Raw genomic sequence first — 24998 nt, forward strand, 5'->3', positions numbered from 1 at the left:
ATCCTAAGTTATTGTCAAGGCTATCGGTTGCTCTTCACCACCTGATGCTAAAGCCCCTCTGCAGAAGAAAACACTTGTATCCTTGAACATGGAGCACCAATGGTCCAATTGGTGTCTTAAATAGAACCTTCATCACTACTGATTATCATTAATGGTGCTGGGAGGTCCTCCGCATGGTCCCTGAGGAGAAAGGCAATCATCAGCATCACCTCCATGCAAAGCCTGTGACCTACAACAGCTACTGGTGCAACAGTGACACAAAAGAAAATTGCACTGTGTTCCAAAGACACCATTTTCATCAGGATAGGATGGGAGTTTATGAGAAAGCAGAACTGAGACTCACACTGAGAGAGCCAAAGGAAAGAATTTCTGTTCTCCCCTTTTACAGGGAGGTAGGGTGTTTGGTCTTCTGTTTGTTTTCCTTTCTGTATCCAAAAGCTGGCAGAGCTAAGAAGCTGCAGTCATCCAATTCAGCAACCAAAGAATTAGTGGCACATGTAAGGATTGCTGAGGTGCCACCTAGGTTATGAGAAAAAACATAAAACCACTAAAGAGTTGTGTGTAAACTTCTGATCACAACAAAAGGACACTGGGTGGGGATTCAAGCCAGCTCCACTGCCATTTTCTTCAGAGTAAAAGAGATTAATTCCTTTAAAGAAAGATAACCAAGGGCTTTGTGCCTCTGGGAGGCTGAACCTTCTGCCCCCATACACTGGGAAACTAGACACTTGGTTTTAATCCTGGATTAAAAATTGACAGGCTCTGCTGCCTTGGGCTGGTCACTTAACCTCCCAGGGCTTTCCATTGTGGTATTTGGGAAAATATAACAATTATCCTGCTTTTGCTTTGAGAGAAGTTATGTGACAAGGTGAAAACAGTTATAAAAAAGTAGAACCTTCTAAATGAACATGCTGGTTTTTACTAGGAAGGGCTTGCTTTGCCACTGCTATGCCTTTGAGCTACTGTGTCTCTGCTCGCAGAATGACGATGAGCATTTGCACCCAGGGTCAGTTATGGTTCTTGGGTAAGAAACAGAAAATGATTTTGTTCATTTAACATGAGCAGGATTTGTCGGGAATCCATTAGAGTAGAAGAGAGAAGGAAAAGTAGCTAGGGCATTAAGTAGCAGAAAAAAACAAGGGCTGTGCTAAATTTACATTTTGAAGAAAAGTGACAACTGCCTTGCAGGTGGAACAGCTATAAGGTGAGGCCAGTTCCACTGCATCCCAGGATGTCATATAACTGCAAGAAATCCTTTCTAGCATTCTTCTTGTGCTTGGGTCATCCACTCAGGTTATAATGTTCCAGATGGCAGAGCATGCATGGATCATGTGTTGTCTGGTAATTTTATGAAGGCAAGAAACAGGACCTGGGGTCCTTGAATCTGCATTGAAAGATAGTTCCCTGTGCCCGTGGATATACATGTGTGCCCTTCCCCCAGCCTTGAGAGGGCTGAATGAGGCCTGTTTTGCCACAGTTGGCTAGCTCACTTAGGGTGGAGTCTTCATACCTAGGTAAAGTTGATTGTCCTGCCTCACCTGCAGCTTCCTGCAAGGGGCCACTACCTGCTGAGCAGCTTGAGCTCATTTGTCCTGACAAGATCTTGAAAAAGCAAGGAGATCCTGACCTAGTGGGAGACGGGTCTCCCCGCTTTATATTCAGACTCAAGTAGTGAAGATTGAGCCTTGATCAGAGAACTCTGTCTTAGCTCCTTACTTCTCTCGCTATCCCAGCTTTCCTTTCAGGAACCCAGTAACCCATGGCCGCTGGCAGCTACATATATGGAAAAGAGAATTTGCCTCAATGACAGTGTATCTCTTTCTCACAATCATACAAAAACAAACTAAAAGCTAGGCATGTTCACCACCAATTCACTGTTCACTGAAACATTCTATGGCAAAACTGATATTCTCTCAATGGCTAGTTCACTCGTGGTCTGGTTTCTATTGCTGGGATAAATCACCATACCCGAAAGCAACTTGGGAAGGAAAAGGTTTATTGGGGTTACATGTCACAGTCACAGTTCTTCACTGAGAAAAGTCAGGGCAGGAACTCAAGCAGGGCAGAAACTGGAGGCTGGAACTGATGCAGAGGACATGGAAGACTGCTACTTATTGTCTTACTCTCCATGCTTAGCCTACTTTCTTATTTAACTTAGGACCACCTTCCCAGAGGGAGCACCATTCACAATGGGCTAAGCCTTCCATACCAATTATTAATCTGGAAAATGCTCTTCAGACTGCCTACAAAAAATATATATGATGGAATTTTCTTCAACTGAGGTTTCTCTTCCCAGATATGTATAGGTTGACAAAAAAATCAAACAACACATTCACTGAATGCTGCCCTTGACTAGCTCTTCAGGGCTTATTTCATTACTGCTCTATAAACCAAAGATGACTTGCATCTATGAATCCTGATGGCAACTTTCTATCCTGCTGCCTTCTTGAAAAGGTACCCCATGCCTATATTGTAGTATCTCTTCTAAATCTTTATATTTCAACATCTGTCTCTTTTTTAAACATCCAATTCAAAAGTTTTATCCTGGATCATATTTTCCCTGGCCATATCTATTCTAGCACCTCTGTGAATTCCTGTGATTCTCCAGATCTAAAACCCTTTGAAGGCTAGAGCCCATTGGAGATTTTTCCTTTAAGAAACTTTGGCACCCACAGGTAAGAAATTCTCTCCCACCATACATTCAACAAGAGTCAACCAATAAACATGTATTACATTATGATGCATCAGTTGTGGATTTGGTTTTATGGTTGTATTATGTTAATTGGGTTCCCCAAAATGCACAAGAATCCCACATGTAAGCAATGAGGCTCCCTGCCCTCAGGTTCTAATTGGTAAATAAAGTTGCCCTCTGGCCAGTGGCTAGGCAGAGAGACAGAGGCAGAACTTGATTTGCAGGCAAGGGTTCTGAGAGAAGAGAGAGAATAATCATGCCAGCAAAGGAATAGGATGCAGGCTTGAAAGCTGCAGAAGACAGAATACCAATCGTTTAATAGCAAGGGAAGAGTGGCCCCAGCCCTCCCCTCCCAACGTCTAGGGTATCAAAGATGGAATATAGATTTTAGTAAGTAATAACTCATAGGTATCAAAAGGAAAGCATTAGCAATGTGAAAGTTTGACAGTGGATCAGCAATTGAGCTGATTAAGGCATATTAAAATTGAAGGCTGAGTGTGCATCTTTCCATTGGGGCAGTAGCAAGAAACTTGTGCCACTGCCACCGGAAAGGTTAGAGAGGATTAATAACTACAGCAACAATCATCTCTCACTTTACCCCATATCTTCTTTATCATCTTTTTTATATCAAAATAATTAAATATTTCCTCTTGTAGAACAAAACATAAATCAACCAGAAAGTGGTTAGTCACCTCCATGAAGTGTATACCACTATTAGAACAGTGGCCATGTCTTTCTGAACAAGTTATGAAACTCAAGAACCTATACCTAAACAGGTCATAAGTCCTAAGGTAGAACCTACTGCCATTCATTTTCTAATAGGTCCTAGTATTATACTGATCATTACTGACTTATCATTATATGAATAGATTAAAGCATCTTCCATTCTTTATCCCAGAAGCTCCTATCTGTGGTAGATTTTAGTTAATGCTGAGACCCACCACTGGCCAAGGCTCTGAGAAGAAGAAATAGAATGCTTAGATCTAAAAGGGACATCTGTAACACACACCCTCCTCCCAAGTCTCAAAGATCATTGCAGTAGAAGGGATAGAAAGAGGGTAAGAGCCAGCAGTGACAGATGACACGTCAGGGCAGCTGCATATATGAACTCAGAGGAGTTGTGTCTGTGCGAGCCGAATCCAGACCAAACCCAAGTAGAGAGAAGAATGGGTCAGAACATCCTACCCTGCTGTGGACATCCTTGGAAACTGCTAACTACAGGAAGAAGAGAGTCATTTTTCCCTAAGGGTGTAGTGCCAATAAGTAGACTACACTCCAATGGAAAGGCACACATCTACAAATATTGGGCAGCACAAATTGGTCTTGGTAATTCTTTTTTAAAAGACACAAATTTGAGTGGGTAGGGAAAGGCAGATAGATCTGGGAAAAGTCTGAGAAGGGTAAATATGATCAAAACATATTGTATGACATTCTCAAAGAATTAATAAATTTTTAAATGAACTAAGCATTTCCAGCAAGCCTTCCTTTAACTCTCCTTCTCTGCCCTTTTGCTGAGTCTATCCTACTCTGTCTTTTCTCTGAAGCTATCTGGAAGAGGAAGTTTCTCTAGAGACTAGAAGGAGAGAGATTACATTAAAGGTAACAGGAGGTTGTAAGAGTAGAGGAAGACATGCTATATCTACCAGGCTAAGAAACTCTTTCCTGCCACATATTCATTGCTTACTTTAAAAATATTTTAAATTAAAATTATTTGTACATATGTGTTTACTTCTTTGAACTTTGATAAATCAAGCCTTGTGTGTAGATTTTGCCCTTAAATAGCTTAACATGGTTCTTAGTACCCAGCAACCTCTCAATATACATATAATGAATTAATGCATATGTTAATTAGTAAATTAATTAACAGTAATAGGAGGCCCCCAGAAGCTGTGGATGTACTCTCCAATAGTTATACAAGAAAGCAAATTAATGATGTCTTAGATGTGAATCTCCTGAATTTTATTTTTACAGTATCTGTCTAGTCATCATTTCAAAAAATCAGGCTCACTACCCAGATACCAAAATCAATTTGGATCTTTCTCTAAAAGATGGATAGATATGTCTCACAAAGCACGATTTTGTAAAAAGCTTTAATTTTCTTCCCGTGGGTCGCAGCTTTTAGATGTGACAAACAATGGCTGAAGGAGAGTTCACAGAAGTAAAAGCTGGGAGAACATCAAAGATGGGAGGTTAGTGACAGCAGGCTCCACACCAGAGGTGATCACACAGCCTAACTCTCCTATCTCTCAAGGCTTGAAAGTTCAGAGAGGAGTAAATAACAATAACACTTTAATTGGTGTGGTACTGTCTGCAATCCAATGTGTGGCCCCAAGCAATGCTCTGGGCAATTGTGGTTCTCTTTGCAATCTATGTAATTCCACAATTTAAATACACATACAACCAAAAGCTTCTCTCTGTAATAGGATTGATAAATTTAAGAAACAAATACTGGGGCCACAGAAAAATATAACAAAGGTTTATTGATATGAGTACTCATGTTTTAGATAAAGTAGTTATGGCAATAATGACCTCACATTTATTAAGGACCTACTTGGTATGGTCATTGTCCATGCATTTCCTGCTATACCTTATAAACACATTTCTATCATCATTTCTATTTTACAGATGAGAATACTAAGACCTAAAGAGGCTAAGATCCAACCAAGGTAAAAAAAATAATAATGGTTCTAAGTTTAAAACCAAGGCTTTCCCTTTCCATTATCCAGCAATCATATGAAATACTCTATGGTCTAATCACTTAGGAAATAATGAAGTAATGATATTGAAGAAGTAGGAGGGGACCCCAGATTCAGAATTTTATAATAACCTGAAGTTCAGGCCCTATGGGCAAGGAGATAGCAGTGGTAGGCTACATCTGACAACATCCTGCCATGTTTAAGGAAGGCCCCAGCTATCAGCAAAGCTATAGCCTGGACTCAAATGTGAAACTCCTGGATCAACAAAAACTATTGTGAAAAGTCCCACACCAATTAGTACAAGGACAGGCTATAGGCCCAGTCAAAAAGGATGACCAAAGATGACCAAGGATGACAACCATCCATTGGAGTCTGATGTGACATCAGTGTGACAGTTTCAGGCTGAGATCACTGAAGGAGCTCTGAGTACAAAGATGATTGGAATGTCACCATAACAACCAAAAAAATCAAAACTTCTGAGTGAAAACTGTCCTATGACACCTTTCTGACAGTAGATTATCCATACCACCATCATGGTGGGATCCACCAACATGATTTGGAACACACCCAGCTCAGTTCCACCACACCACCAACCACACCATAACTATTACCACCCCTCCCTGTCACCACTCCAAATTTAAGAACTCTTTCCAGACTGGCTCTATTGTGTGCCTCATTTGCCTGCATACACATTGACCCAATCAGGGCCCATTTTACTCAATATAAGAGAGTATGTGGGTTCTTGACATTCAGATTAGCGGGGTCCCTTCTTCAAGGAGGAAAAGAATAAGGAAGGCCTTAGAGACTCACTAGAGACAGACTCAAGGAGCCAGGCTTATTGGAGGCTCACTATGTCATAAGTATCTGTTAGGCAGGTAACTTGCTTGGGTTCCCACTGCTCTAGCATCTAAGAGTTGCCGTGAGATTCCAGCAGGGGTCTCATTTGCATCAACCTCTGAGATTCCACATTCTGGCAGGAGATAAGAATTTACTCTTTAGTACTGTTGAGTCCTCTCCAAGACCCACCAGTACTAAGACCTTCAACTCCTGTTGCTCCAGAGACTGCAGAACTGAGCCAGTTCCCAAAACTATAATTCTTCTAACCTACTGGCAAGTGCTCAGCTAGCATCCCACTGCTACCAAACGTCCAAATTTCTCACTCTTCATTCAAGTTGCCACTTCCCTATGGCAATCTATTTTCATTTCTAAATTGATGATTTCCCTTCTAATTGTTAATTAATAGGTTGTAAACCTGTTAGTCCAGATTCTCATTCGTTATAATAGGTTATAAACCTATTAATAAAGCTCTGATTTGTTCATTATTTCCTATCTGGTGATTACATTCCGGGACAGGGGAAACTTATCTGTCTGGAGACAGGTGACTAAACCATCTCAATCCTTCTCCACTATGGGATTTTACAGTCTTTAACATGCTGGCTTATATTACAGTTCTTTAAGATATGTTTCCTAAGTTGTTTGATCGCGAATACCTGTGATACCTTGGGAAATATGATATAAGTTTAGATTCTAGCTTGAATTCAAAGTCTTTGCAAAGCTATTTGATGTTTCTAAAGAAGAAACACATGATAGAAAATGAGAAAAAAATCACCTGTCATTCACATTGGCCAGACATTGTCCTAAATTTGTATTCCATTGTTGAAATGAAGAAACTGAGGCTCAAAGAAACTTGTGCAATTATCCTAGACAGTGAATTCAGAATTAAAATCCAAGAAAACTGACCTCAGAAGTGATGCTTTGAATTAGCAGGCTATCGTGTCTCTCAGAAACTAAGAATCTCTCTGAAGTATGTTACCATGACAACAGTACATGCTATCAGAACTGAGCCTGGCTACTACGACCTTGGCCTAGACCAACTTAAGGTAACCAAACCTAGAATCTGACACTTACAAAAAATAGAGACAGAATTGTTTACATTCCATAGGTTGATGCAAAGTTTCAAGTAGATGTATAGCTCTTGGAAGAGTTAGTAGCCCACAGGAAATGATTGATAAGCATGAACTAATAGTTCTTTTAACTTCTGAATGCAGAATATTTTATAAAAGCTATTTATTTTTCATGATAATATCATATTTGCCCCCAAATGTTCTTTCAATCTCTGGATGACAATAGGGCAATAGGAAAGCCAATGAAGACTCAAAAACACTTGATTCATTTCCCTAGTGGGTGTGATGGCCATAGGTAGACCATCTAAGCCTGTTAGCTGCATAACTCCTTTTATTTGGGATCTGAAGCCCCTGTCATCTTCTGTCTTTAGATATTCTCTGACCACCATGTCAAAATTCCACATAGATCCTCCCTCAAAGAACAGATATCTTTCTTCATGCATTCATAGCTCTTCTCCTGATTATGACTTGCTTCATTTGACTGTGGCTTATCTGCCTATTATCTAGAAGGTTTCCTCTAAAGTGAGCTACAGACATTGAGACCTACCCATCTGGAAAGTTCCCATACACTTTCCAAATAGTCAACATCCAAAATGCTCTTGTTTCCTATTATGAACGTAGGAACAGATATGTTCTTCAAACTCTTTGGTCCTGTCCTTTGTCATTATGTATTTAAAGAATCATAGCAGAATCTCACCAGACAATTTTTCCTTTTTTTAATTTATTTTTTATTAAATTAATTTATTTTTTTTACACTCCATATTCCATTCCCCGCCCCCTCCCCCAATTCACCGTCTGACTGCTTCTCATTCCACAACTCCTCCCCAATTCCCCTGTCTCCACATGGATGTCCCCACACCCCCACCCTACCTTACCTCTGGGACCTCCAGTCCCTTGAGGGTTTGGTGTATCATCTCTGAATGAACACAGACCAGGAAGTCCTCTACTGTATGTGTGTTGGAGGCCTCTATCACCTGGTGTATGCTGTCTATTTGGTGGTCTAGTGTTTGAGAGATCTCAGGGGTCCAGATTAATTGAGATTGCTGGTCCTCCTACAGGATTACCCTTCTCCTCAGCTTCTTTTAGCCTTCCCTAATTCGACAACAAAGGTCAGCTGCTTCTGTCCATTGTTTGGGTGCAAATATCTGCATCTGACTCTTTCAGCTGCTTGTTGGGTCTTTCAGAGAGCAGTCATGATAGGTCCTTTTTGTGAGTGTTCCATAGCCTCAGTAATAGTGCCAAGCCTTGGGACCTCCCTTGAGCTGGATCCCAAGTTTTCCTTCTAGAACATAACACAGTATGTTCCTGAGCATAAACATCAGCAAATGCATACCTTTGTAAATATGCCAGCTCCACACATCTTATCTGTTTAATCCCACATATTTTCTCCTCTGCAGATTTCCCAGTCCATCAATAGAACCCATCAAACAGCCAGAAATGAGAAAGAAATAGACCAAATTTACTACCATTCAGTGTGAGCTACTTCCAATGCTAAGGCCAGCAGCAGTCCCTGTGGATGTATTGCACAGATTTCCCTCTGCGAAGCCACAGACTCATAGCAAAGCACAGTAGCCTAGCAAATGTGGGCCACTCGTACATCTTCACTTTGCTGACACTCTCCAGTGAAAATCCCAAATGTCTCTATATGACCCTGACCTTCTTATCTTTGATTGCTGTAATAACTCTTATCTGTTCTCCAAGCTTTCTGTTTGTGAAAACCTATGCTATTTTCAACATGACACCTTAACTGATCTTTTTGAAATGTGAACCAAATCATATGAATCTCCCACTTGAGAGCCTCACACTTGAGATAAAATATGAGTTCTACCATATGGCCCAGCAATTCCAATTTTTGGATGTTTATCCAAAAGAGTTAAAATCAGGATGTGGTAGAGATTGTGCATTCTGTACTCATGACAGCATTAATCACAACAGCAAAGATGGCATATATCCTTTAGTAGAAGAATGGATAAATCATATTTGGTACTTAGATACTGCATCTATTATTCATCCTAAAAGGAGAGGAGAGCCTGCAATGTACAACAACATGGGTGAGGTTTGAGGGTGTTATATTTAGTGAATGGAGCCAAACACAAAAAGATGAAAGTAGTGTCTATCAAATTAAACTCCTAGAAGCAAGGTAGAATAGCTGTTTTCTGGGTCTTGGAGAAGGAGAGGTAATGAGCACTATAAACCCCAGAAATCTTCTGTATAGCATCATAACTATGGCTAATAAACTCATGTTATACAATAAAAAGCTTATTTTATATCTCTACTACAATTATAAGTTTAAAAAATGTTCATATGGCCCATGGGACTCTGCTTCATTCATTCAACAACACCTTTTTCAACTAGTTCATTACTACTATATTAAAATGCTGCCTGTTAATCTTGTATCCTGAAACTGATTTATTTCTCAATTTGAACAGTTTGGTTTTTGTTGTTGATAGTGGTTGGTTGGCTTTAGATTTTTGCTATTTGGTGGTGGTGGTGGTAGTTGTTTGGGGTTTGGCTTGTTTGTTTATTCATTTACTTGTTTTGTTTTGTTTGTGGTTTTCTGTGTGGAATTTAATGGTTTTCCAAGCTATTGTGTCATCTGAAAGCAAAGACAACCAATTTTCTCCTTTCCAATTTATTTTTTTTCTCTTTCTTCTTTTTCCACCTCCTCTTCTTCCCCTACTCCTCTTCTTCCTCTATTACTCTTCTTCCTCCTTCTTTCCTTCTCTCACCTCTGCCTAATTCTTAGGATTAGAATAACCCATACTGGTTGTCTTTGTCACTATTCTATTGCTATAAAGGGTCTCTATGACCACAGAAACTTATAAAAGGAAGATTTAACTGGGGGCTCCTTTACAGTTTCAGAAGGTTAGTCCATGAACATCTGAAATTTCAGCACCCACCCATAATGACAAAACTGCTTCAACAAGTCCACACCTTCTAATCCTTCTTAAACAATTCCACCAACTGGAAACCAACCAGCAGTTTTATTCAAACCACTGTACTAATAAACTCTTGATGACCTTTTTTCCTTTTTACTTAATATTTGGTTTTCCTAAACTTTGCTTCGTGTTTAAGAGGCAGTATCCAAATTGTTTCTAGTTGCTATGGCCATTCTTTCCAATTAGACACTAACAAAATTTCACTTGGAGACTATGGCTCCAGATTGAGTTTTGTCTTGATTCTATGCCTCTAGTTTTTTAGCAGATTGCTTTGAAGAATAGTATCAATGAATTAATTTCTCCAAGAAGGTAAACTTGACAGATAACCCTGTAATGAAGAATTAAAGAAAAGATCTGGAACTTGTACAGAAGTATCTGCCCTCACAGTCAATATGTGGCGATTATTTTGTTTCAGAACCTCAGAACTTATATCACAATTGTCTTGGCATTCCAGTCAGTTTTCCCAAGTGTATAAAGATTGCCAAAATTTAGTAGACTAGTAACGTTTTTGTGGCAAATGTGTAAGGAAAGAATCATTCTTATTTATTGGTAGTGAAGCTACAATCTCTCCCAAGAGTAATTTTGCATTTCTATCCAAGCTCACAGAATACATTTCCAGGAGATAAGCAGTTCAATTTCTAGGACTATATTCTACAATAGCTTTTACACCAATTTATGTGTGTGTTCATATGTACATGTGTGTGTATGTGTGTATACATATAAAGGCAGAAGTATGAAGATGCACAGATTGAGTAATAAATGTTGTTCTCAGCCATGCTTGAAACTAAAATCAATGAAAAAATATAAGCTTGTATGTATTCACTTACATAAAAATGGTCAGCCAGCTGAGCAGTGGTGGTGCATGCCTTTAATCCCAGCATTTGGGAGGCAGAGGTAGACGGATTTCTGAGTTGGAGGCCAGCCTGGTCCACAGAGTGAGTTCCAGAATGGCCAGGGATACACAGAGAAACCCTGTCTCGTAAAACAAAACAAAACAAAAAAATGGTCTGCCAATGGATTGGAAGAGATGGCTGTTATTTCAAAAGACCCAGGTTTGATTCTCAGCAACCACATGGAGGCTCACCATTATCTATAACTCTAATTCCAGGTAATCCTATGACCTTTTCTGGCCTCCTGGACAATGCACTCATGTTCTACACAGACATATGCAAGCATACAATCATATGCATAAAATAAAGCATTTTTAAAGGTAGTGCTTGAAAACATCCATGCAGGTAACATCATATAGATTGAGCAGAGTGTATTTATGTATTAGAAATATATGTGAATGCAACCATTAAAGAAAATAGGTAATGAATTTGAAAGAGATCAAAGAGAGGCATATAAAAGGGCTTAGAGGGATGACAGAGATGGGGAGATGATTTGATTATATTAGGATGGCAAAATAAAAGAAATAACGATAAAATTCAGAAAGGTGAAGAAAGAAACTGCCTAAGAATGCTTGACGAAAGAGACGAGCTAAAGCAGCAAAGAACAGAGAAATGCTGTAAAGGAAGACAAGGCTGTCGCTTCTTCATGGGATGATAATTAAATTTGTCAAACATAAACAGGTTTCACTTTTGCTTTAATATATATATGCATATATATAATTAACATGAAAGGAAATGAAGAAAGTGTTGTGTCTGCCTACATGAGACCATATGACATCATTGCATTAGACACTATCTGGCACTACAAAGCATCCTCTGGATTGTGTCCATGGCTTATTGGCTTCCATGTCACAGGAACAACACACATTCTTCTCAAAAAAAAACAGAAGTGACTGGTGTCACAAGTTCACCCCAGGTCAATTAGTAAATTCATGCCTAGCATCCCCAAAGCCATAGGCTTGATCCTCAGCACTGCATAAAACTAGGTATTGTAGCAAAAGTCTACAATAGAAGCTCTGGGGAGGTAGAGGCAGGAGAAGGAGTTCAAGGCTATTCTTGGCTCTATAGTGTTTTTGAAGCCAACCTGGGCTACACAAGACTCTGTCTCTCACCCACAAAAAAAAAAAAAAAACACAGAATCATCTGACTGAAAGAAATAAGAGTTGGAAAAAAAGAAATCAGCACTGTTCCTTAGACTGTTGGCATGTGGAGATCTGTCCCTTCTCACTGGAACTGTTGGGGCATAACTGTAATACTGAGTCCAAATTTATAGCTGTAGTCTAGTCTTTGGAGAAAGTGAAATGAAGGCAGTCAAAACTCAATCTTAAATTCTGTTTTAAATTCTATAATTTGTACAACTTCGAGAGATGGAGTCAATACTATCATCCCTCACTAGAAAAAAAAATATGTGCATATTAGAAGAAAGTTGGCTCTGAGTATCTATGGTACAGATTAATCGCAACAAAAATTTCAGTGTTTCCATGGTCAGTGTGCACCGTGGACCAGCCATTGTGCTAAGAACTAGGCACGCTTTCTCTTAGAAGCTGCAACAGATTGATAATGCTCATTTTATAGATTAAATCTAATTTATAAGTAGCAGAACCAGGATTACCCCTACATTGGCCTGATTTCTTGGGTCAACTACCATAGAATAAAACGCTTTTATTTTGACCTTGGCACCCTAAGTGGCTTCTGAGAGAGGTAGGAGCACCCCAGGTGCCCTCCACAGCTGAAGAAAAGTTCACCCATATGAATCTCCATCATCTAAGCTTCCTGGGCCAGGGCTCAGGGCAGGAGTTGGGCTCTGTTTCCCTTCAATGTGCTTGGGAGAAACATGAGGAACAATGTCTCCTTGTAAAGTGCACAGTTGTCAATGTGGATCATTCCCCCCAAGTTGCTTCTGTTTTCAACACAGAAACTCAACTTTTGTTTTTCTTCTCTCTGTTTCATTTTAGCATTCAAGCTAAGCATAGCACTAGAAAAGAGAGCCCTGGCAGGTCAAGTATCTTGTCCAGAGACACATAACAAATTTCTTAAATTTTCAAAATCTTACTTTCCCCACTTAAAGGATGGAAGTAATACTACCCAACAGTCACAGTGGTTGAGATCATAGCCAGATCACAAAAGCATTCTATAGACTTCACCTATCTTGTTGATAGGTAATTATGTCACAATGTGTACAGCTAAGGGGGCTGTATAAAGCCTGACCCTGTGTAAGTCACATGACTGCCCTACACGTTGTCTATTGAAAATGGTCTCACTCAGCAGACAAGACTGTTTTGAAGACTAAATATTTCACATAAAACAGCTGCACTGATGCCTGCACCTCAATCAGAAATTAATATCTCCTTCAGAAAGAACACTATCAATCTGTGACCAGCCATAGAATGCCAGTGGACTTGTGTGTGTTCAAGCAACATCTTCCCTCTCCTTGCCCTTCCCTAATCCCACGTCCCTTTCAGTCTCCTTAGGATAATGTGGAATATTAAGTGGGAACTTTTCCCCTCTCTCAACATGGCAGGAGTACACATCTGTTTTGTCTTCCGGTCACAGATGGTTCCTCCCAGTGGCCTGCAGCTACATGCCTTAGAAGAGTCCTGGCTCTTACTCAGAAACACTGCCAACACAGGTCTTGGCGCTGACCTCACGCTTGATTGCTATCCAGGACAGCACTGGATGTGAAAGAGAGGAAGAAAGAATCTCACCCACAGCTAAAAATAATTTCAGAAGGCTGGAGGCAAAGCAAAGGTGACGGCAGCTATCTCCTGGAACAGTTGAGAACCCAGCAGATTCCTGTTAGTCAATTTCCTGCATTTCCTTCCTAACATTTCTCCCCCTCTCCCCCGCATATACTTATTCTTCCATGCATGCTGTGGACAGCTTTACAAATTAAACTAAGGAAACCCTAGGCACCCTGTCATCTGATTGTTAGCCCAGGGTTATAGCTGCCCTTTGCAAAGTCCCCTCTATGAATCAGCACAGATGAGCCTAATATGTTTTCCCTTGGGCTCAAGCATCAGGTGACCAGCTTTGGAACTCAACAGCTCTACATGATGTACATCACACTGGTCAACAAGCAGGATAGCTCACAGACACCTAGTAAAACAAAGCAGAATGGTTAGGGCCTGGAGCACAGGATCTACACAAGTAGTACCAAAATGAGGTAGAGCAACCAAAATGACTTCAGCCATGTGCGCCTTGACTCAGAAGGGCAATGGCTCCAGGCAGGTCAGGTAGAGGTCATCACTGACAGCAGCATGAGCCTGTCTCTTCTGAAGACACAGGGAACCGTCCTCATCTGCTATCAGTGCTACCTTCATTCTCATTAAATCCATATGCACAGATCTAGCCGGATTCTAAAATGGTAGCCTGTTCAAATTCTCTAATAAGAAATTATTACCACTGAATATTTATCAATTGCCAGGCCTTCCTTAACTTTTTAAAATTTCATGTAATCATAGCAACCAAAATTATAAGAGTATCTTTTAATAAACAGGAATATCAATGAATCGAGCACCTTCATAAATACCTATTCCAGGTAACAAAGCCACTTAGTGCACTACCGTGGGGCATTGACTCTTTAAGCCTTCTGTGGAGAGAACTGTCACTTGATGATCCCAGGGAAAGTCACAGAATGTGAGAGTTCTCAATGACCTACTGGTCTTTTATTCCAAAAGATGAGCATCCACTCCTGACCCAACTGGAATGGCAAATGTAACAGAAAGAAGGAAGCAAAAGCTGGGACATGTATACAGAGCTCTCTCCCTATTTATGATCTCCTATACCTATAAAATAGGAACAGACTGTCTCACAGAGATTGTTTGGAAGATGCTGTCTCTCTGTCCTGTCTGTATGTCTCTGCCAATGTTTCTCCTTCACTGGCAAGACTGGGGCTCCAGGCACACAGTCCAGGGTCTCAGGCAATACTACCCAGTGGTACAAAGTGCCAAGTTTAAAGTACAAGAGGCCTAAGTGCACATCTATGAACTACAATTTTTAGCCAGTCAGGATTCAGCCTCGTGATGAAGCTCTCTCAGGCTAGAGGCTGCTGGTACAAGAGTGCCTAATGGAAAGTAAGAGTTCGCTGTGTGCCAGCGTTTTGCTATTCAGATACTGGCTCATTCCCTGCACTCATGCGTCTTCCTGCACTAAGCTTAATGGGTGTGGCGGCTACACCCTCTGAAGGAGTACTTCGGATGGGCAAGCTCCTCTCCTGGGCCAATCTATGCTGGCAAGACTATTAAGATGAGGCAAAACAAATAAAAAGTCCATTTTGGATCTGGGACCAAGCCACACACATCACTTTATGTCACTCTACTAGAAAAGTAACTAGTATTTAGAGAACCAACACCACTGAAAGTATCACAAAGCCAGTGCCTCCATGATCAGCTAGCCTAGTACTTCTGTGGAAAGACTTGAAAGTGGCTTCTACAAGCAAAGATCATGATAGCCGTGAGTCTCAAGGTTGAGAAATGTCAGACTAGCACTCTGTGGACTCCATTGGCCTTTTCCTAGGGGTTTCAGGATAACTGTTCCAGCTCTCAGCATGAAATGTCTTTGGGGCAGCTGAGTGATTGGAAGGGACAATTGAAACATGCCTGTGACTTCTATTAGATAATAGCATCTTTCAAAACCTCTCAGATGATATCCTACTAAAATCTCATTACTCTGAAATAAGTCACACTGGGCACCCTTAGCTGCAGAAGAAACCGGAGATAGCTACTTAGCCCTTCCAGATTTAATAATGGAGGCAAAAAAAAAAAAAAAAAAAGAGTGTCAATTTGACCACAGTGGTAACAGTGGTGGAAACTATTTGAATTCGGGAGATATTTGATGGTAAGAATCAAGTGGATTTTTTTCTACATATATTTTATTGACATATATCAATTATACATAGTGATGTTTTCCATTAGCACTTTCCCCTGTATGTCTACCACAGAGCTGATGACGGTTGTCCCCTCTAGTAGCTAGCATCCTTCCAGACTTTCTGGCTTTCTTCCTCTCACAGCACTAATTATACTCCTCTGACTTTTGTGTCTTCTCCCCACAAACAAGAGAAAGCAAGAAACACTTGTATTTGGGAGACTGGCTTAGCTCATTTAATAGGAAAGTCTCGAGTTCTGTCCATTTTATCCGTCCTATGTGCATGAGGCAGACTCTTCTGGTTGATCACATGCAGAAGACAAGGAAGAAGAAACAGTCAAAAGAAACTCTAGTTTCCTTCTCTTTTTATTGCATATTTTCTTTATTTACATTTCAAATGTTATCCCCTTTCCTGGTTCCTCCCTCCCAGAAACTCCCTATCCCATCCTCCTTCCCCCACTGCTTCTATGAGGGTGTTCCTCCACCCACCCACCTACTCCCACCTCCCACCCTCAATTCCCCTACACTGGGACATCCATCAAGCCTTCATAGGACAGAGGACCTTCCTTCCATTGATGATGACAAAGCCATCCTCTGCTACATATGCAGCTGCAGCCATGTGTACTACTTGGTTGATTGATGGCTTAGTCCCTCAGAGCTCTGGGGGCTCTGGCTGGTTGATATTGTTGCTCTTTCTATGGGGCTGCAAATCCCTTCAACTCCTTCAGTCCTTTCTCTAACTCCTTTATTGGGGACCCAGTGCTCAGTCCAATGGTTGGCTGTATCTGCCTCTGTAATGTATCTGCATTTGTAAGGCTCTAACAGGGCCTTTCAAGAGACAGCCATATCAGACTCCTTTCAGCAAACACTTCTTGGCATCCACAATAGTGTCTGGGTTGGGTAACTGTATATGGGATAAATCCCCAAGTGGGACAGTATCTAGATAGCATTTCCTTCCATCTATGCCCTTCACTTTATCTCCATATTTACTCCTGTATTTTGTTCCCCTTCTAAGAAGGACTGAAGCACCCACACTTTGGTCTTCCTTCTTCCTGACCTTCATGTGGTCTGTGAATTGTGTCTTGGGTATTTGGTGCTTTGGGGCTGATATCCACATATCAGCAAGTGTGTGTGTTCATTTGTGATTGGATTACCTAACTCAAGATATTTTCTAGTTCCATCCATTTGCCTAATAATTTCACAAATTCATCATTTTTAATAGCTGATTCCACCTCACACCAGTCAGAATGGCTAAAATAAAAAACTCAGGTGACACCAGATGCTGGTGAGGATATGGAGAAAGAGAAAGCTATCCCATTGATGGTAGGATTGCAAGCTGGTACAACCACTTTCAAAATCAGTTTGGTGGTTCTTCAGAAAACTGGACACATTACTACCTGGAGGATCCAGCTATACTACTCCTAAGCATATACCCAGAAGATGCTCCAACATATAATATGTTGGATATGTTCCACTATGTTCATAGCAGCCTTATTTATAATAGCCAGAAACTGGAAACAACCCAGATGTCCTTCAACAGAGGAATGGATACAGAAAGTGTGATATATTTTAACTCTGGTGTTCTAACATGATACATTCAATGAGATCCAGAGTCCTGAAGAAAGATTATGTTTTGGAGATGGGAGACAGTGAGTATACTCTTTGAAACTTCTCAATGGATATATTAGCAGCTCAAAGCAGTGTTGACTGTTAGGAGAGTGATATAAGCTGATGTTACAGAGGTACCTATATTTATGCAAATATGTGATATATTTGCATAATATCAGAGCTGTCCACATTACTGACTGCTATGTTCTCTTGTTTCTTGGTAGCAGAAGTTCCCAAACAGGAACAGTTTTATCTTCAGGGAAATAATGTTTGTTGTCAGGACTTGAAAAAGAGGGAAGCTCTTGGCATCTAGTGGGCACTGATGCTGTTAAACATTCTACAATGAAGAAGGCAATCTCCCTCAACAAAGAATTATCCAGTCAATATTCAGTAGTGTTGAAGTTAAGAAGCAATGCTCTATGAAAAACTCATGTCTGATCTTAACTTCCCTCTCCTCACAAGACTCCTCTGTATCCCACATTCAAGAACCCCAAAGTCCCTGATGTCTGACACAGCTGTTGTCTTTAATGTGCTGGCTATACTGTCTACAGTGGCTTTCTTGCCAGTGTTTACTGTGAGAACTCCTCTGATGGTTCCACACTGTTTATTTGACTAAAGCAGAGGTTAAATTCATCCTTGGACAAGAGTTTGTCTTGGTTACACACTAAAACTTTACACTGTAGTCTTCTGAAATGTTCTTCTTACAAATGAATTCAATCACTATTGGTGGGGTGCTGTATGTAAGAGACAACTTTAAATGTGTTCAAACTGTTAAGATGTACACAAAGAATTGCTATTTCTAGACACATTATGGTATCCCAATAATTAACTAAGGTTAAAAAATGCATAAATCACTGCAATTGATGCATCAATAACAGGAATTTAAAGATGGGTGAGCTTCATTGCACTGCTTCTGAGGATGGTCTCACCAGCCATGCATCCTGTTAGTAATATTCAGTTGACCTCTAACAACCATTTCATGCTTTTTAACCATTTTTAACACTGATTTACTTTGCCTACAAAAGCTGTATATTGCTTCTCATGAAGCGTTACTGAATATGTTAACTTCAGAGATACACTTTCAGGATAAACTAATTAAAATCCAAAATCTAATTTTTGTATGAATCTGATAGTATCCAAACATAATTCTTAAGAACTTATTAAAAAGCTCAGCTACATATCTAAATTCATAGGTTCTAATTCAGCAGCATGGAGACCAGCAGGTCATTAAAATTAATTTCAAGTGGTAAACCATTTCAATATTAATTTATTTTTTGTTTTAAAAATTAAATATGATGTGGGGTTCTAGGTTATCCTCTACCAGAAAAATTAGTCTAAAATTATAATTGAGATGTCACAAATGAAATTATTATAAAATTCATCAAAATATTCATTAGGTTCCCAAACTACAGTTATGAAATTTAAATACTTCAGCTACTCTTATTTTGAGAAAACCTACATCCCAGTACCAGCAGGTAGCAAAGCTTCTTATTAATATCAGTTCATAGTGAAAGTTTGAGAAATGTTTCTCATTCAAAGCCATTGAAACTATTAATCTTCACTATATTGACTGGATTTAAAATTTACTAGAAGACAAACCTTTAGATACTACTTCCAGGGAATTTCCAGAAAGATTTAAATGAGAAGAGAAGATTCACCCTGAATGTGAATGATACTGTCTAAAGGACTGGTGTCCTGTACTGAATAAAGAGGGGGGTGAGAAAACAAGCTGAGAACTAATAGTTGCCTCTTCCTGCAGATGCAGTGTGTTCTGCATCCTCTTATCCTAGCCAAGAGAACATCCGACTGCAACAGACTATGTTCCTCTCAAAATTTTAATCTAAACTAAACCTTGACTCCTTGAAGTTGCATTTATCAGGAATTTTGTCAAAGCAAAATTATAGTAACTAACATTGACATCTACAATCCTGTACTGTTTAACAGTATTGACACCTACAGGCAGCACATATGACAGTATGGAACAGACACCTGCTTTTATAATAGTGCTCTATGGTATTTGAGTGATGTCAAAATCACCTAAAAATATATTTTTTAGAATGGATCCCTGTTGTTAAATGATGCATAGCTATATTTAAGTAATTTTCTCTTTGGTTATTTGTTTATTGGGTTTTTGGTGGTAGTGGTGGTGTGGGGGGGTAGTGGTGGTTTGGTTCAGTGCAGTTTGGTTTTGGCAGGAAAATTAGGGAAAATTGCTTTTGCCAGACCAAAACTACTATATTTTACTAGTTTTAACTTTATCATTTTTTTTTACTGTTGATAGAATACAGAACAGGAAACTCACCAGGGCATTGGTGGCCCAGCCTACCCAGCAAAAATACAACACATTTAGCATATTTCACTGTGGTACATGATGTGATTTCAAAGGCGTTCTCGTGCCTTCTGAACTCACCATAAGTACAAAGATAGGCAGGTGTAAAAAAAAAAAATCTGTGTAACTCAAAGCAACTTCAACACAAAAGTAAAAAAGCTAGTTAGAACTCTTGCAAAGGCCAAAGAACATCTCCCCTCACGCGTCCCTTTCACCCCTCTCATCCACTCTGTGCTATAGATGCACCAACCTCCCACGACTTCCCCTCCCTTCATCAGATTGTTTCCTGTTCGTTCCTGTAGCTTTCCTCTCAGGAATGTTCCTAGCTATCTCATGCTAACCTAACTCTTAGATATAACTAGCCTCTTAGCTCTTGGGGGAAAATGCAATTTTAAGTAAGAGTAAACCTTCTACATGTATTTGAAGACATCTTCCTACCAGGATTTAAATCTCAAGCAAACAGGATTATCTTTATAGTATCACCTCATTCTCTAAGTTAGCACCATCCCTGAAATTTGGTACTCAATGTGCACTGAATGAATTAATAAAGATAAGCTTCTGGGCTGTGGATACAACTCAGAGATCAAGTACTTGCTTAGCATGTGCAAAGCCATGAGTTCATCCTCAACATCACGTGAAAAAACAAGATTTGAATTGTTCTTAACGGTGTCTTTACTGTTTCTTTTCTAAGAACTTATTATTGAACAAAGCTGGAATTAAAAGTGTCCCCAAAGATGGTCAGGAGAGTGAGACACTCAGATATTTCCCGTGGGTCATAATTAACTGATGTGCATGTAAGTCCTTAGCCTAGGAAGAACTAACAAATATAAGCCCTTTTGAGTAAGGGCAATGACTAATTTATGGAAATTAAAGATGAAGGATGTCAGTTAGTTAATCTAAAGTCAGAGAAAGGAGAATTGTGTGCTGCTGAGAGTCTAGTCACTCATTTGTGGCATGTTTAAATGTTCCAACCATTCATTTATAATTAGGCACAGTGGGGAACTAAAATGAATTTTCCTCTACAATGCTTCGCTGGCATTCCTGTAAAAGATGGGCACAGTCTATTGCAAAGGCTTAGCTATCTTGCCTGTCACATGATTAACTCTAGATGAGGGAAGGATGCCCAAATTCCAACAGGGGCCAGTTAGTACATGAGTCCAGATGCCTGAAAGGAGACTCCGCAGCCAATTGGCAAGGCCATACCCTGTCAGAGGGAGCAGAGTTGACTGAGCTGCCATGAAAAACATTAAAGGACCTAATGCAGCTGTAATGAGTTTTCCTTCATAGATGATTCAAATTACAGGATATTCAAAACTCATATGTATTATGTATCCCTGTGTGTGTGTGTATGTGTGCATGCTTATGTGTTTGTATGTACACATGTATGCATAAAGGCTGCCATTCTACTAGTCTTTCTCCAAAAACTTAACTTTGTTTGAAAGTGGAACTGACCACACTAAAAAATACCTGCTGCAGATACAGATATAAGTAGGGAGAAGAGTCACCACCAGGCATCTTTTTAGCTCCAAGTTAAAAAAATATTGTTTTGCTTCTTCACCTCCAGCAACTTGTCAGTCTTACCTCTCTTCCTGAAAACACAGTTGATAGCATCAGTCTTGATTTATGACTTGGATGGAAATCACTTGTTATAACATGTGTCCAAATAGAAGTGATTTGATGGAGAAAACAGGATCATGATTTCCTTCCATGTCTCATGCAGCTTCTCATGAGCAGAAGGAAGACAGTGATCATGAGACTCTTCCTCCTGCTTCTTTTACCATTTGTTCATGTCAAGGCTCTAAAAATAGAATACGCTATGTGAATGAGATAGGTGTGCATCAGCAAGACCCATTGTTCATAGGTTTAGTCTTTTTTCTGCATATATATATATATATATATATAGAGAGAGAGAGAGAGAGTCTGATTTCCTATACATGTTGTTCCTTAATTTTTCTTTTAACGTTTAGTGTTTTCTTTGACCAAGCTATCTATTTCTTCTATTTTGCCTTCAAGACATGAAATTCTCTCTTTCAAGTCTTTTGATCTATTGCTAGGTATGCCTCAGACATTTTTGTTTGACATCCTGCATTTTCATTTCCAGCTTAGATCTATTTCAGTTTAGATTTTCTCTAGCAATTCTACTCTGACAGCTTAAATTGTTTCCGTTATTTCACTCAACAGTTTGTGTTTTCATGGTCTTCGTTAAGGCACTTATTCATATCGTCTTTAAAGTCTTTAGTAGTGATAATTTTGGAGTTTTGGTTTCATTGAAAAACACAGAAATATTATAGGAATGTGTTTTTCTTTTAATCCCGGGGTGGGATATGGGGCTACTGCAGATTGTCCACAGAGGGTGACTATGACTTCTCTCATGCTCTAGCAGGGGCATGATTCTGCCAGCTGCAGATAGTTTCTCCAATTGGAATTCTGGCGATTTTTTAGAGGGTATAAAAATGGCAGGGTCCTGAAAGGTGGGGGTGGGTTGTTGGTTGCCTTTGGTTGTTGCTGTCCATGGTTTATTAAGTAGTCCTGTGTAAAGAAGAAATTAGATATACTCACAGGGAAGATCATAACCACCCCAGAGAACTTAATGCCCCTCATTAGGAGGAAATAGTCTAATAATAATGACACCCCCTGTTCTTTCTATCCTTTTTTTCTCTCCAATATAGTGCTACCAGGTTGAAAGGGAAGAAAATGGGTGGAGAAGGGTGAAAGAAAGAAGGATCCACAAAATAGTTAATGTTGGCTACAGTTCTTAAACAGCTTCATAATTGCTATTTTTGAAGTCCTTATTTTGTGCTTTAGCTAAAGATGGGGATGGGGGAGATGCATTGAAATTGGATTGTTGATTTTTGGAAGAAGAATGTTGTTTTGGTTTGGGTTGGGTTGGGGGTGATATTTTTGTTTTCTTTTCCCCCACTCATATCTAGAAATCCAGAGCTATGACATTTGAAGTGTTTCCTTGTGTGGTGCAAATATCTTGTCTCATCTTTATTAGGTTGCTATTCTGTACTTTGGTTGTTTGTGTGCCCTCTGGATCCTAGCTACATGTGTCAGCTGTAGGGTCCTGAACACCAGCCAAGTACTGTGGCTGTGGGTTTCTGGTGGAGTCTAGTTTTGCATCCAAGACAAGCTAGTGGCTGTGGGAGTCTCTAGGACAGAGCTGTTCTTTGGGTCAGTAGGGATTCATTAAGAAGTGGATGGATTAGAAGGAAGACTGAAAGAGCCACAGCTGAAGGAGGGACCTTGGGTCTGTATCAAGAGACAGAGTCTCTAAGGGATAAAAGCAGGTTTGGAGAGAGGTGTCCTGTAGGTAGACTGCAGCAGGGACAAATGTAAGTCTGGGAAGACTTGAATGGAGGACATGAAGGAGGCTAGAGGTCTCCTACCTGAGTCCCAGCCTGGTGTGAGGACCCCAGAGCTGTACACAAGGCCTAGATTCAGAGTGAGCAAAAGCAACCGAAGAGCAGAATACCAACACAACAAAGATGAGAGCAGATACTTGCAGCACACTTAGTAAGAAGTGATCATGTGGGCCTGCATAGTCACAAGGAATTGGACATAGGCAAAAGGAGCAATGGGGGAAAGTAGGAGACCCTGGGTTTACACCAAGACGCCTAGCCTTGGGGTAAGAAGATGGGTTGAGAGAGGGGCTCCTCCAAACCTAGTCTTTGAGCTTATTCTACCCAGTTCTTTTTCCATTTATGTGTGTGCATACATACATCAATAGTGAGTATATGATATCAGAGGCTTTTGTGTATACTGAGGTCGCATGCAGCATATATCATTCTGTAATCTGTTTTCTGTCACCACTGTGGATCTGAAACCTCTCCAGATAGAGAGGAACATGTGTACATATGCAAACAGAGAGAGAGAGGAGTGAAGAGAAAGAAAATTATTTCCTCTTTTTAACCTTCATATATAATGTTGTATCATATACTCATTTATTTTTCTTCTTCAAGTGGTAACATGTATAACAGAACATAAGGCACAGTTTCTCAAAAATTATCACTCAAAGAAAGAAGTCATGTGATACTTGGTAGCTGAGGGTATCATAGTCCAATCTTTCAATTACTTTATTTCAAACCCCATATTTTTAGGAACAACACAATTTTTCTGAAATTCTAATACAGCAATGTTAGCTTCTGAAGCAGTGAGGTGAGAATATGAAGATGAGAGAGAACCAAGAGAGAAATTTAACACAAACCAGGTAATTATGAGTGGAAGACATCATAATTGCAAATGTTGTGGGCCATTATGCTGTAAAAATCACTTTGAAATAATGCAGAAATTAGTCATGCTGTGGAAAGCAAGTATATAATTATAGGACAAAGGAAAAAGTCAGTCATTCTAATGTTAGGCAGAAAAATCCTACACTCAGGCAATTTTTTTCCAGAAAAAAAGCTATGAAGACCACTTCATAATCTACCAAGGATGACATGTCCCATGAAGCTATCAGTGTCTCTCAGAAATTGATTCTTCTAGATGGTCAACATTGTATCAAAGAAGACACTTTCTGAAAGACAAAAAGAATAACATTTTAAGATATTACTTTGTTATGTGACTTTACAAAGGCTAGTTTCACCTTTTAAGTGGATATCTGCTTCTTACATTCCTAAAATTTTATGTATTCAGTTTCACCCCAGACTTCTTTTCACTATTCTAATTTTAAATGGAAATACTATATTAGTCAATGTCAGTTGCAAAAGTTGAAAAAGGATATAATTATAGTACCACAGGGCCAACTATTTTACTTGGTAGGTAAAGAATGTAGCATGCACAAGGGACTGAACTGATTTTCAGCATCATAAGCAATCACCAAAGTCTGGGTAGCATAAACAACACTAAGGTTTTTCTCACAAGAAGGCTGTGGACTTCAGGATAAATGTGTCAGCAAGGCAGGTGTTCTGATCTTCTCTGAGTTTGCCAGTGGCCAGTGTCTTTTACATATGGCCTCTCTTTTACAAGTCTATGTATACAGAGAGGAAAAGGCAGAGCTTCTGACATATCAGACCCCACTCTGACCTCCCTTAATGTTTAGTACTTCCAAAGAGACTTTGTCTCAAATATAGCAACA

At 39.7% G+C, this 24998-nt stretch overlaps 1 pseudogene; it reads left to right on the forward strand.

The window, feature by feature from the left end:
* The first annotated feature begins 981 nt into the window (after positions 1–981).
* LOC116087455 overlaps positions 982–24998 on the forward strand; it is a 32148-nt pseudogene continuing 8131 nt past the window's right edge.

Source organism: Mastomys coucha, unplaced genomic scaffold, assembly GCF_008632895.1.
Source record: "Mastomys coucha isolate ucsf_1 unplaced genomic scaffold, UCSF_Mcou_1 pScaffold13, whole genome shotgun sequence".
Taxonomy (NCBI): Eukaryota; Metazoa; Chordata; class Mammalia; order Rodentia; family Muridae; genus Mastomys; species Mastomys coucha.